The following is a 15,159-nucleotide window of genomic DNA, read 5'->3' as shown; positions in this document are numbered from 1 at the left end:
TACAACTATGCCGGGAAAGAGAGTCAGGTTTCTCATGCCTTTAAAACCATCAACCTGGGTATTTGTAGCTTAACTATCCTAGAACCACCCATAGGGCAATATGGGTACAATGTAACCCCCTAAATGGGCCCCGATGTATGTAGCCGCATGAACTGGAGATACCATAAGAGTAGGGGATTCCCGAGTACCCTTCGCTCTCCATGATACATATGTACAGTGTACTTAAAGGATTCCCATGTACCTCATATATCATATATGGTTCCTATGACCAACCCTTATGTTGGCAAACATGAGTTTCCAGTGTCCGTCCATTGGACTCGTACCTTCACGGTTAGCTATCACACCCCGCCGTTATTGCCCAATTAAAACCATTACCATCTAACTAAACCATTATTCCATTATTATTAACCAAACCTATGAGTAGTGGTATCGTCATACCGACTATATCTTGCAAGCAATGTCCTTAGACAACCTTATTATGTAAAGGGATTTCCATGTACCCATACATTACATTATTGAGTTAACTTGAGAAAATCATGTGTACCCAACGAGTGTTCTATTATTATGTTTGCTTGGGGGAATCCCACCTACCCCATAAGTTGTTCATGAACATGTTTACTTAGCGAATTCCCTTGTACCCCACAAGGATAATTAATTAACCATAATCATGACCACCATACCTTACCACTTAACCATTCCAAACAATTTAAACCATTTATGCTATTTAGGGTTCCATTACCAAACCATACCATGCAATAGTTCCATTAGAAGTCCAATAATATAGTAAAAGCATTATCAAAGGCATTTTATCAAACATGTTGCGGGCATAGTGTTTCCAAAACCAATTCCAATTACCAGTTAACCATTCACATGCAACCAATAGTCCAAACCATCATTAGATCATGTAAATACATAATTAAAACATGGGAAAACCATAATCAAACATTTAATACCAAACCCTAACATATATTTGAAAACCCTAAACACATACAATGATCATGCCATGAAAACATTGTATAAAACACGCCTTTAGTTGGAACTAACAATAAGGGAGGAGTACATGCCTTTGATTACGAAGACAATGGAGGGAAATCGCCCGTACAAGCCCCAAATTAATCCTCTAGATGAAACCCTAGCCTTCATTTACCCAAGCTCCTTAGAGAGAATTAGAGAGAGTTTCTAAGTGTTTAAGATTAAGATAATAGGGTAAAAGATGTCCTAATAGTGATATAAGTTATGGGGCCTTAAGAGGTTAAGTGGGGAAATGTCCAGATTACTCCCAATTTAAACTACTTAAAATTCCCGTTAGATAGTACGATTCCCCCATACTAGTCATACGCTAGGCCTCCCCCTTGGACCCAACACTATCCAACATACAACTTACCTAAACCAAGTCGTACCCAACCATACGATTAGTACCCCTAAACCATATCCCTAGTAGAATCAAACCAAAAGAAGTTTGAACACTATCTCCATACGAGTCAATGGTACGACTTGTACCCTATCTTATGGCTCATGGTGAGCCACTCGTACTCAGATCCAAGTTAAGTTACTAAGTGTCAAATTAAGTGAAGTAAAAATCCAAACTATATGACCCGCCACAAACCATATGACTCGTACCCACCCAAGTCGTATCCGTTCCAGAAACCAATCCAACTCACCAACCAACACGAGTTAGCATACGATTAAGAGCATACAAACTGTACCTCATCAAACGACAGGTACCCACAAGTCATATTAAGTCCAGAATCTAGGAAATTTTCTAAGGGTCCAAACCCAAGATGTTTCGATCTCCCCCACTAGGACCATTCATCCCTGTATGACGGACAAGGTATGTCAAACACAAGCACAATTCATATGCATTATCAAACATTAATCCAACCTTTAACTAAGAAAAAAAAATATGGACGTGAACACATATCTTTCACATGAATATTTGGAGCAGAAAACAAATATGGATATTTGAACTTCATGTCTGCTTTTGCTTCCTATGTAGCCTCTTCCACCTTCTGATTCCGCCATAGAACCTTAAACCGAGGCCACATCCTTGGTACATAACCAATGAACCTACCTATCCAATATCTCAACCGAGACCTCTTCATAAGATAGAGAATCTGAGATAGCCAATCCTTCCAAAGGAACCACCGAAGAAGGATCACCAAGACACTTTCTCAATATAGAGACATGAAATACCGTATGAATGGAGCTCAAACTAGAAAGAAACTCCAATTCATAAGCCATATTACCAACCCTCCGTAAAATTGTATAAGGACCAACATACTGGGGACTGAGCATCCCTTTTTTACTAAATCGCATCACTCCCTTCATAGAACATACCCTTAGGAACACCTTATCCCCAACCTCGAACTCTGAGTCTTTACGCCTTACATCCACATGGGACTTTTGGCTACTTTGACCTGCCTTAAGCCTATCCCGAATCACCTTCACCTTTTTCCTAGCCTAATAAACAAAATTTGGACCGAACATATCCGCCTCACCAAGCTCAATCCACCAAATAGGAGATCTACACCTCCTACCATACCACGACTCATTGGGCACGCTTCACAAGCATAGCCTTTTGTAGCACCTCTATAACAACACTTAAAAAATATGGTCTTTTCTTTATTACTAGCCACACTTAAAAATTGTAGCCTTTTATACATCCTCTATGACAACACTTGTAAAGTGGAAGCATGTTTTAGCCACACTTTTGAAGTGTAGCAATATTGTCTAAAATTTGATAGTTCAAGCCACATTTTATAGAAATGACAATAGGCATATAAAATGTTAGTACGTAATTTATAATTGAAAAATAATTATTTTGATCAAAATATATACATCACTAAGCATATTACATAAACACATATTTATATATAATCTCACGCACCAATTAGCTAATAACTAATTGAAGTGCATCGATTTGATTTCAAAAAAACATAGTCTTTTACATACCATTAGAAAACAACATAACAAAAATTTGTACCAAGTTCCGCACAAAACCAAATGTATCACTACTAACTAGATATTGGAACTATCACTACTATGACAGTTGCTTTCGCACCTTGATGCATTCTTTTCCAGTTTGTTCATCCTCAACTACTACTGCATCCATATATCTGCCCATTGCAACTGTTACAACAAAGTTATACTTCTGTGTTGGCCTGCAAAGATCTGTCATTCGACCATGAACACCAGGAAATAGACTCTTCAGAGTTTCAACTGCTTGAGACAATCTGATATCTCTCTCATTTTCATGTCTCTCAGCCTTCAACTCACGCAGTTGGTCTTCTACTTTATCGATTTATTTTTGCAGATTGCCATGTTTATCTCTATCGATATAAAGATATTTCAAGTTATTTACATAAACCACAAGTAAATGCAAATGCAGTTACTTGCACTTCCATATGGCCAGAGCCTATTAAACAAGGAAATAAGTCATGGTATGCAACAGCATGTATCACAGCTCAATCTGACCAACCTGGAACGTTGAAGTTTATTTTCCATCTTGCGTTATTCTTCTTTCATCCATTTCAGTTCTTCTTCATGCTTCTTAACTGCATTAAGAATTTTCTTCAACCTTCCTGTATACACCTGAGACTCAAGCTCATGCTTCCGATTTTCAAGCTGCTGAAGATTTTCTATTAGACAATCAACAAATTCCATATAAAAGTTGCATCTCTGTATGTGAAAATTTAAGGCCAGAATGGATTCACTATGAAAAGGTGGCAGAAGGGTAGGAGATAGATATGATGATCCAAATGGTTGCTCAACTTATAAATGTTTGCGAACATCACATATACGTGTCCCTCACACCCTTCCATATTTCCTCCACCCTCCACATTAGTATCTGTAGTAACAAAACTTTTGTTCAACACAATCACAATTCACACCCTATCCATATGTTTTGTCCCAGTTTATCTGTGAAGGATCAAACTTAACAATTCAACATCTATCGAGTTCTAGTCACTTGAATTATACTTCAACTTTCGACAGAACTTTCCCTTTTCTTCATCAAAGGAAGTATCTAGCAATTCCTAAACCTGCACCTTGTCAAGATATGGGTTTAATATCCTGTTTCCTAATATTACTCTGCAAATGTTGAGATCTTGTTATATTAGGGTAAATTGATTCCATGAAAGCGTAAATCATGATTTTATATCTAGCTACCATGGCTTCTATTTGTTTCTACCTTTTTGCACTTTCAAGGTGCCTTGAATAAGATTACTTGAAAGTGATAAATTCTTGTTAAATGAACACTGGAATCCTCAATAGCTCATTGATACTGGAGGATGTAAAGAAGATTCAAAATGTCCAACTGCCATTGAATAAATCAAGTAATTGAATCTGAGAAGCAAATTCCATGACAAAAACTCCTAATTCGCTCCTCAACTAAAACACCCAAGAGTAAATGCATGTCTGGGAACTAAATAAATTAACTTTCCCTAAAAACACACAGTAGCAATTTTCTGAAAAAGAAAATAGAAAACTAAGTGGGCATTTGGAGAATATTCCGTTGAAGGTGAAAAGAAGCATTTACAATTAGTTACATTTGGTTATAAATTTCACTGGGAAAAAAATATATTAAAAGTTTTGTAAACTGCTATTTCAATTTGTACACTGGTTATAAATTTCATTTAGTTACACTGGTTATAAATTTCATTTGGAGAATGTCTGTGAGCTTTGCCTGCTCTTAATTATGTTATCTTGCAGGAAAAAGACTAGCTGACTAGATAGTTTCATACAAGCCCGTGTCACTGTCGCACTCCAACACCAAGTGACGGGGTGAGATATGAATACTATCGCACTCCAATATTGGAATAGAAAGCAACATTTGAGAGTTATCGAAAGCTCTACCAGACTCTATCCATTCTGGCAATATAATTCTGAGTCTCACCAAGACCAGTCAAATGGCATGTAAAAAAAGAACAATATAAGACAATATCACATAAACCAGAACTAGCAATGTGAAATTCAAGCATTAGAATTATTGCACTAAATGACTGTGGAATAGGACTAGTTCACAATTTCAAACAACAGCAACTCGGTTAACTCCCCTAGTTTAAGACAGACAAACCTAAAAATAACAAAATGAGAGCGAGATTTGAAGACATGAAAATTATATTATTTTGAATCAGATACCTTAAGAAATTGAAAGGATTGGAGCAGAGAACATGATAGTAACATCACTGTACCTACAATGAAAGAAACTAAGATACCTTCTGGATTACTCGACAACCATACATATGAAGACTAAGGGTGAGCACTTACCCGTTGAGCTGAGCCAGTTCTCTTATCTGGGATGAACTTCCATGCTCAAAAATATGGAAAATGTGAATAGCAGAAGGCAAGAAGAAAGTTACACAACCTATTCATTTGATTCACATCACTTTTGTCCAATAGAACCTACAATAGAAGACATAACATGAAATATTCGACCAAAAAAAATACACAGAGGAACAAACCTTCCGGATCACATAATTACCAAACACATAAGTCATCAACGAAAGGGCTTGCGGCATAAATTCTTGGTAGACCATGTTTTTCTCTGTTGTGGTAGCAGACTCGAGTTTTTGTTGAATGAACCGACTCCCATATTGGTCCGCACTGCTCATACAAAATTGTAAGTAATGGTAAGGTTTGGATATTGAGATAGAGATATCAAGTGTGCAGCAGAGGATCCCGCAGACTTATGAAACTGAACAGATACCCCAGTTTTAAGAAAACAAGAATGCAAGTTTTACAGCCAAGTTAATGCTAGTGGCGAATATCTAAAGGCAAGAAATAACAGAGAAGCTAGTGTGCTAATTTGTTGACATATAGGAACAATCAGTTGTTAGAATATCTTGAGGTCAATTTTTGGTCATGATGAAGAAATCTTGAATTGAAAATAGATAACAAATATAACAAACAGGAAAACTTCATCAACCAACTAACCGATAGAACGCCATGGTTACACCCCAAAGCAACATCTTATCAAGGTTAGATTTAGCCATTCAACTTAGTTCTGTAATGTAGATTTTAGATTAGACACATATAATAAGGTCTAAAAAAAAGATGCTCACCGATTTCAACATATTCTGGAGAAGCATAACCATATGTGGCCATACCACGAGTAGCTATGTGTGAGTTACTACCAGAAGGCTCCAGTTTAGCTAATCCAAAATCTGATATTTTTGCATTTTAATTCTACAAGCAAAAGGTGCAAAGCAAAAATATCCAATGGATAGACAAATATAGATGTATAATACATTTGGAGAAAAAAGACAGAAGAAACTTTTCATGAAAATTTGTCAAAACATATATGTTCAAATACATGGGTAACACACTAGGTAAGTAAGTAGCGAACCTGATAAAATGGAAGAAGACCTTACCCCATCAAGCAGTATGTTTGATGCTTTGAAGTCTCTGTATATAACTTTCTTTTCTGAAGTATGTAAAATAGCCAAGCCCCGTGCTGCTCCTATGGGAATTTTGAGATGCAAGTCCCAAGAAAGTGGTTCAACCTTAAAGCGCCGAAAGAGTGGGAAACGAGAGGTGGGAATTTCTTTAAGTGGTTTCTTTAATTACATAACTCAAAAGAGCTGGCATACTACAGGTCGGTGACTACTTTTTTATCACTTTTAGACATGAAGAACTTTGTTAGGATCAAGCGCTTACCATCATGCCAAAAGCTATAACTAATAGCAAGCGCAATTTTATTTCTAAACTAAGCCCACCAAGCAAGCGGCATGTTCGATCATGACTCCTACCAGGAACACCCGAGCCACTCGGAGGCCTTGTCATAGGTAGGATGCTGGAGTTACCCAACAAAGAAACTACACTAGTATATCCTTTTCATGTATCATGCAACCAGAATCTTTTTCAGTTATAAAGAACACTGTTTTATTTGCTTAATCATCTTGGCAACAACAGTATACAGGAAGAAAAAAGAGAATAAAAATATAGATACCCTTTTAACAGTACTTATCAAACAGCATAAAAAAATCAAAAACAACTAAAAAGTCAAGAATAAACAACCTAGCACCTCAAAATCAACTACACTAGTATAACCTTTTCATGTTATCATAGCTCATCACACAAAAAAGTTTCATCTTCTGTGTGTGCAACAAGAATCTTGAACTGTTATAAAGAACATTTTTCTTTTATTTGCTTGATCATCTCCACAGTAAGCTGTACATATAAGAGCATATATAGATACCCTTTTAGCAAGACATATCTAACTGCATAAAACAAGATCACAACCAACTAAAAACCAAGAATAAACAACAAAAGTATCCCTAGCTACCTACCACCTCAAAGAACAACTACACTAGCATATCCTTTTCATGTTATGATGCAACCATAAGCTTTTAACATTTACAAATAACACAGTTTCATCTGCACAATAGTATACTGTACACACACACACAAGAATATATCAAACTACATAAATATAAATATATCACAACCAACTAAAAGCCAAGAATAAAAATACATCACAACATTTTTCATATGTCCAAGAACAGACAAATGCAACCTTGTCTTCTTAGTAATAACTTATTAGAAAATTGGTTTGAACTCTGAATTGGGGAAAAGAAAGGTTGCTTGCTCACACAGTACACCTTACTAGCGCATCGGCTCATATCTCACATCACAGGGTTATGCGCCCGTGTTTGTTAAATACCCTCGCATCAGTTAGTCGCAGAGGGAAAGCCTCACATTGCATATAATGCGATGATGAGCTCAAGTTCCAGAACACTGCTTGTACACACTCCCATACCCTCCTGTCCCAACGATATTTACCCTAGAGAAATTCTTCATGGCCACCTTAATTTCATCAAAAGTATACCTAATCAAAGTAGTACTTCCACTAATCAAATCCAAACAAGAATGCAAATTACTCTCCAATCCCCTAAAATTCCACTTTTTAGCCAATCCAATTCTCCTCCACCGCCACAAAAACCAATAACCAACCACAACAAATCCAACAACCAACACACATATTGAGATTCAAATCAAACAAAACTAGGGTAATTCATGAGACAAATCCAAATCAAACAAAACTAGGGTAATTATGTGAGACAAATTCAAATCGAACAAAACTAGGGTAATTACATGCGACAAATCCGAATCAAACAAACATTATTCAACAAAATACTTGGTAGATGCAACCTAAAATCAAGACAGTAGATCTTACCTAATAGATTCAAAGGGAACTGGTAGAGCTGGGTCTGTTCAAAACACAAAAAACACCGACGAATTTAGCTAGAAGAACTGACGAATTTAGCGCTAACAAAATCATACAGAGATTGAAAACCCCAACCTAATAGATTCAAATAAAATTGCAAAAGAGATGGAGTTTAACAGATCACCTAAAGGCAAAGAGAAGCAGTTAATAGAGCAATGGCGCAAAGAGAGGAGTTAACAAAGCAATGGCGCAGCGAGAACTTTAGAAAATTACATCGGGTTGAAAATTTAGGGCCGCCCAAATATTTTTTCCTTTAAAATGTTTGTGGGGAATATAAACATACGGAGGGAACTAAATTTTTTGGTACAAAATTTTAGTAAAATAATTAGACCACACTTGAAAATTGTGGTGTTAAAATTATAATTATTCCGCACTTAAAAAGTGTACCCATATATATAAAAAGGGGTTGCCAATTATTTTATATTTTAGCAACATTTATAAATCGTAGCCCATAACTTAAAAGACAACATTATTAAAATGTTGCCAGTATTTTTGTGGCCAAAAGCTTAGTGTTGTGGCCACACTTTAAAAGTGTGGTCAAAAACACTTTATAAACATTGTCTAGATTAAGTATAGCCTTAGGCCTAAAATGTTGTAGTGTCTAAAAGCTTCAAATCATGAGTAGGATTATTCCTCTCATGTACCTTCAACTGCTTAGAAGCATAGGTAATTATCTTCCCATGATCCATCAAAATGCAACCAAGTCCCACTTGTAACATATCACAATAAACCACAAACCCCTCAATACCTTTAGGCAATGTCAAAATCGAAGCCGAATATAGCTTATCCATTAGCTACTCGAAACTCTCCACACAAGAATCCAGCTAAGAAAACTTTACCCTATTCTGAGTCAACTTAGTCAATGGGGCCGCTACCATCGAGAAACTTTCCACGAACTACCTATAATACCCAGCCAAACCCAAGAAGCTCCGAATGTCGGTTGGAGTCGTGGGTCTAGGCCACCTTTAACCATTGCTACCTTTTGCGGATTCACCATGATCCCCTCGCTAGAAATAATGTGACCAAGAAAAGTTACAGCGGTCAACCAAACTTCACACTTGAAGAATTTGGCATACAAATGTTGCTCTTTTAAGGTCTGCAACAACACACGGAGGTGATTGGCATAATCCACCTCACTCTTACAATAAACCAGAATATCATTAATGAACACAATGACAAAAAGATTCAAAAACTGCCTGAAAACCCTGTTCATCAAATCCATAAATGTCGTTGGGGCATTAGTCAAACCGAATGATAGAACCAAGAACTCAAAGTGCCCATACCGAGTACAAAAAGTCATCTTAGGGATATCCACCTCCCTAATCTTAAGCTGATGATACCCGGACCGAAGATCAATCTTAGAAAAAAATTTGGCACCTTACAACTGATCAAATAAGTCATCCATCCTTAGGAGAGGATACTTGTTCTTAACTGTTACCTTATTCAACTGCTGACAGTCAATACACATAGGATTCATCCTTCTTACGCTTAAATAACACCAGTGTACCCCACGGGGATACACTAGGATGGATGAAACCTTTATCCAAGAGATCCTTAAGTTGCTTCTTGAGTTCCCTCAACTCAGTCGGAGCCATTTTATAAGGAGGAATCGATATTAAACGAGTGTTCAAAACCAAATCAATACAAAACTCAACCTCTCTATTAGAAGGAATGCTAGGAAGATCATCCAGAAATACCTCAGAAAACTCATTCACCACCAAAATCAAATGCAAAGAAGGACCTTTTAAGTTAGAATCTTTAATCGGACCAAATGATAGAGACACTCTTTAAAGATTAACCTCTGAGCTCTAAGATATGAAATAAATCTCTCCCTAGGAGCTAGGGAACCACCCTCTGACTTAATAACTGGTTCACCAGGGAACCTAAGAATAACATTACGGGTCCGACAATCTAAGGATGCATAACAAGAGTGTAACCAATCCATCCCTAGAACAATATTAAAATCCACCATATCAAGTTCAAATAAATTCACCAAAGTCTGCCTACTATCAACAGATACCACACACCCCCTATAGACCCTTTTAGCAATCACAAAGTCACCTATCGAGGTAGAATTAGAAAAGGGATCTGAAATAACCTCGGGATCAAAACCAAAATACACAGCCACAAATAAGGTTACGTAAGAGAGAGTAGATCTTGGATAAAGCAAATAATACATGTTTTAAGAAAAAATTTATAGCGTATCAATAATGACATCAGGTGATGCCTCAGATTCCTTTCGAGTAGCAAGAGCACATGATCGATTCTGACCTGTGTCGGTACCAGAAGAAGAAACAGATACAGAAGCATCACCATTTGGTGCAGGATCAGAAGATAAAGCAATCAGAGCCTTACTCGCTCTCAAAGCACCCTTACCAATCAGATAATTTTTGAGTATCTGGCCTGGCTGACCATATTTGAAACACTTGTCCCTCCCCTCATCACAGAAACACCTATGCAACCTAACTCAGAACAGGTTAGGAGGGCATGATAAGGCCGACTAATACCCACTCGCCTGAGATTAGGCACCTTGTTGCCAAAAATTATCGCTATCCTACTGATGTCTATCACCCGACTACTTTGGGTAAGGAGCACTAGCTTAAGAGAAGGAACCAGAACTCTCCTACTTCTTCTTTGGACACTTACCTCCATCCCAACCACCTTATTATTGAGCACCACCCTATTCAGAAGACCTGAACTTCTTAGCTTGCCTTTCCCCAAATTCATCTTGCTTCCTTTTTTCCTTCTCTGCCTGTTGTATATGAACCACCAACCTATAAATATTCATATCCTTGATCAGCAATGCAATCTTGCTTTCAAGGATCACATCTCGAGAAAGTCCAGAAGTGAACTTTCTCATTCTGGCCCTTATATCATATGCCATTTTCGAAGCATACCTTGACAGCTGATAAAATTTCAAGTCATATTCCTTGACAGATATTTTCCCTAGTCTCAGATTGACAAATTCCTTTGCCTTTGCTTCCCTCAACTCCTGAGAAAAGAAGTAATCCAAAAAAATATTAGAGAAAGTGTCCCACAAAATTAACTCCTCAATATCACCTCTCTCCCTATCCCACTCCTCGTACCATTGTTACATTATATCCTTAACCTGATAAGCAGCAAAATTCACCTCTTCCACATTCGTAGCCTGCATTACCCTAAAAATTTCTCCATCTCATCCAAGAAACCCTGAGGATACTCCTCCACATTCACACCAGTAAAAATAGGAGGATTCATCTTTATAAATTGGCCAACCTTTATAGACTCAGTAGATAAAACACCAGATGCATCCCATTTAGCTTGAACAGCAACCAACTAAGAAATAACATAAATCAATTGATAAAATTCCACATTTCTTATCTCACCTTGAGAAGGACTAGTAACAACCGGTGGAACTCCAGAACAATCAAGGACAGGACCCCTAGACCAAATATGGATTCTTAAGTAGTACGTGTCCCTTCGATATTATCCCCAGTTAGGACAGAGGAGTTTCCTTGCATCTCAGATCGTTGAGGCATGATCTAAAAAGCAAACAAACCAGAATTAGAGAAGATTCCATGACTTAGACTCCAAGCTTGAAAATAGAATACCAAGAAAGTGAAATATTCCTAAATGCCTTGTAGCCTCTCTCTTATGAGTTTTGTGTGCTACACACCCTTAAAAGAGACTCTACTTGACATGGCCTTGTAAACTCCTAATTGACCATAAACCCAAGGCTCTGATACCAACTTGACACGACCCAAACCAGGGCCTTGTCTTAATAGACATCCCAAGTCCAACCAAGACCATGGACCACCCCTGTTACCCAACCCAACCTCCAAATATGCATACCCTAAGTCGGATGAATTTCAAATATATAACAAGATATTATTTACTACAATCCCAAACTCTGGGATAGGTCTATAACCATGACCAACCCAAATAAGTCCTACCATCTATTACCAACCAACAGCCATAACCAAACTAATATAAAAACCAAGTTCCTGTCCATAACTTAACATATAAGAATGGAACAATCATAAATTTAGTAAAGGGGCATCAGCCCCAATACTAATGCCAATATTAAGGCTAACACCAATACCGACACCGTTCATTCCAACCCCATAGTAGTTACAAAAAGCCTCAAACCAAAAGAAAAACAATATTCAATCGGGACATGCCCCCAACTATAGCCAAAACCAATATCCATAAAATAACCAAAGTAATTAAAGACATCCATGATATGAAATAGATCCTTTAAGAATATGGACACTTACCACTTCAATTGAATAGCTAATCCCAAATTTGATCACTAAGTAGAAGAAGTGGAATGGTCGGTTCCTACATATACAGCTGCCCAAAGATGGGTTAGCGGGTGAACGTTAGCATGAACTCAGGATAAGGATAAAATAATGTCATCCAGTAAAACCAAGTAAACCAACCATATGCATATAAATCATACATAAATATATATATATATATATTTACAACCATGTTAGGAAAGAAAGTCGGCTTGAGCATGACTTTAAAACCATTAACCTGGGTATGTAAAGCTTAACCATCCTAGAACCACCCATGGGCTATATAGGTCCAGTGTAACCCCTTAAACGAGCCTCGATACGTGTAGCCTTATGAACCTGAGATACCATAAGAGTAGGGGATTCCCGAGTACCCTTTCTATCTTTATACATATATATATATATATTGTACTTAGAGGATTCTCATGTACCTCAAGTATCATATATGGTCTCTATGATCAACCCTCATATGGGCAAACATAAGTTTTTAGTGTCCATCCATTGGACTCACACCTTCATAGTTAGTTATTATACCCGCCCATTATGGCCTAATTAAAACCATTGCCATCCAACCAAACCATTATTCCATTATTATTAACCAAGGCTATCAGTAGCGATATCGGCATACCAACTATAGCTTGCAAGCAGTGTCCTTAGCTAATATTTTTATGTAAAGGGATTTTCATGTACCCATTCATTACATTATTGAGTTAACTTGAGAAAATCTTGTGTACCCAACGAGTGTTCCATTATTATGTTTGCTTGGGGGAGTCCCACTTACCCCATAAGTTGTTCATGAATATGTTTACTTGAGGGATTCCCTTGTACAACACAAAGATGTTTAATAAACCATAACCATGACCACCATACCTTATCATTTAACCATTCCAAACCATTTAAACCATTTATGCCATTTAAGCTTCCATTACCAAACCATACCATGCAATAGTTCTATTAAAAGTCCAGTAATATTGTAAAAGCATTATCAAAGGCATTTTATCAAATATGTTGGGGGCATAGTGTTTCCAAAATCAATTCCAATTACCAGTTAACCATTCAAATAAAACCAACAGTCCAAACCATCATTAGATCATGTAAATACATAATTAAAAGATGTGAAAACCATAACCAAACATTTAATACCAAAACCCCACCATATATTTGAAAACCCTAAAACCATATAATAATCATGCTATGAAAATGATGTCTAAAACATGCCTTTAGTTAGAAGTAATAATGAGGGAGGATTACATGCCTTAGATTTTGAAGATGATGGAGAGAAATCACCCATAAAAGCCCTAAATTTATCATCTATATGAAACCCAAGCCTTTATTTACCCAAGAGCCTTAGAGAGAATTAGAGGGAGTTTTTAAGTGTTTAAAATTAAGATAATAGGGTAAATGATACCCCAATAGTGATATAAGTTGTGGGGCCTTAAGAGGTTAAGTGGGAAAATATCCAGATTACCCCTAACTTAAACTGCTTAAAATTCCCGCAAGATGGTACGACTCCTCCATACCAGTCATTCCCTTCTATACTAGTGGTACCTACCACTCATACCCTAGGTCTTCCCCTTGGACCCAATACTATCTAATATATGACTTATCTAAACCAAGTCGTACCCAACCATATGATTAGTACCCTTAAACCATATCCTTGATAGAATCGAACTAAAAGAAGTTTGAATACTGTCTACTATATGAGTCAATGGTACGACTTGTACCCTATCTTACGGCTCATGGTGATCCACTCATACTCAAATCTAAGTTAAGTTACTAAGTCTCAGATTAAATAAAGGAACAATCTAAACCATATGACCCACCCTAACCATACGACTTATACCCACCTAAGTCGTATCCATTCCAAAAACCAATTCAACCCACCAACCAACACTGGTTAGCATACGACCAAGAGCATACCCCATAATATGACTATTACCCACAAGTTGTATGATGTCCAAAAATCTAGGAAATTTTCTAAGGGTCCAAACCTAGGGTGTTTCACGCCTATTAGGTTGCTTAAGTGAAGGCCGCTTAAATGGCTAGCCTGTCGCTTAAGCGTCCTAGCATTGCTCAGTTAGTGTTGGTTAAGCGATGCCTTTGTCGCTTAAGTGATGGATGCTTAAGAGGATGGAGGTCACTTATTCTATATGTGCAGGGGTCAGGAAGTATCACTAAAGTGACCCAATGTCCACTTAAGTGACTCCTGGACACCTAGGAACGTTATAAATTCCTCACTTCACATGTTTATCCCATTTTCCAGAGTATAAAACCCTAAAAAGTGTGAAAGCATGGTAGAGCTATTAGTGGGTGATTTGGGGTGTTCATAAGCTCGAGTAATGCATTTATTCTCTAAAATCTTGGTAATCTTCCATCAATTTCGTGATTAAATTCTTTACCATTTTTCAAAATCCCTAGAATATTACAAGGTAATTATAGCACCATTGAGCTCAAAATTTACCCATTCTTAGGGGGTAAATATTCCATGAGCATAAAGGAACATATTGTCAGTTTCAAAAGTATGATTCTACAAATGGGCCCAACATAGGATTTTTACATAATTTTTGGACCTGAAGCACAAAAGTGCAATATGGGTATCACTGTTCTCATTTTTATAGGTAGATTGTTATATTGATAGTGTGATATCTTCCAGAA

General features: G+C 37.2%; 1 long non-coding RNA gene across 18 annotated transcripts; it reads right to left on the bottom strand.

Moving 5' to 3' along the window:
• Window positions 1-2,851: 2,851 nt before the first annotated feature.
• LOC107842578 lies at window positions 2,852-8,544 on the bottom strand. 18 transcript variants are annotated; one of them, XR_007045011.1, is made up of 7 exons: window positions 8,352-8,541; window positions 6,347-8,210; window positions 6,063-6,186; window positions 5,483-5,604; window positions 5,269-5,403; window positions 3,479-5,192; window positions 2,852-3,329 (listed from the first exon to the last, which is right to left on the bottom strand). It is a non-coding gene; the product is annotated as an uncharacterized LOC107842578 (long non-coding RNA). The 18 variants fall into 18 exon arrangements; XR_007045013.1 differs by having other exon boundaries at window positions 6,063-6,164; XR_007045014.1 differs by having other exon boundaries at window positions 6,063-6,164; window positions 6,372-8,210.
• Window positions 8,545-15,159: the final 6,615 nt, after the last annotated feature.

This window comes from Capsicum annuum, chromosome 9 (genome assembly GCF_002878395.1).
Source record: "Capsicum annuum cultivar UCD-10X-F1 chromosome 9, UCD10Xv1.1, whole genome shotgun sequence".
Lineage (NCBI taxonomy): Eukaryota > Viridiplantae > Streptophyta > Magnoliopsida > Solanales > Solanaceae > Capsicum > Capsicum annuum.
The sequence above is the reverse complement of the archived record's forward strand: the minus strand, read 5'-3'. Positions and strand labels throughout refer to the sequence as shown.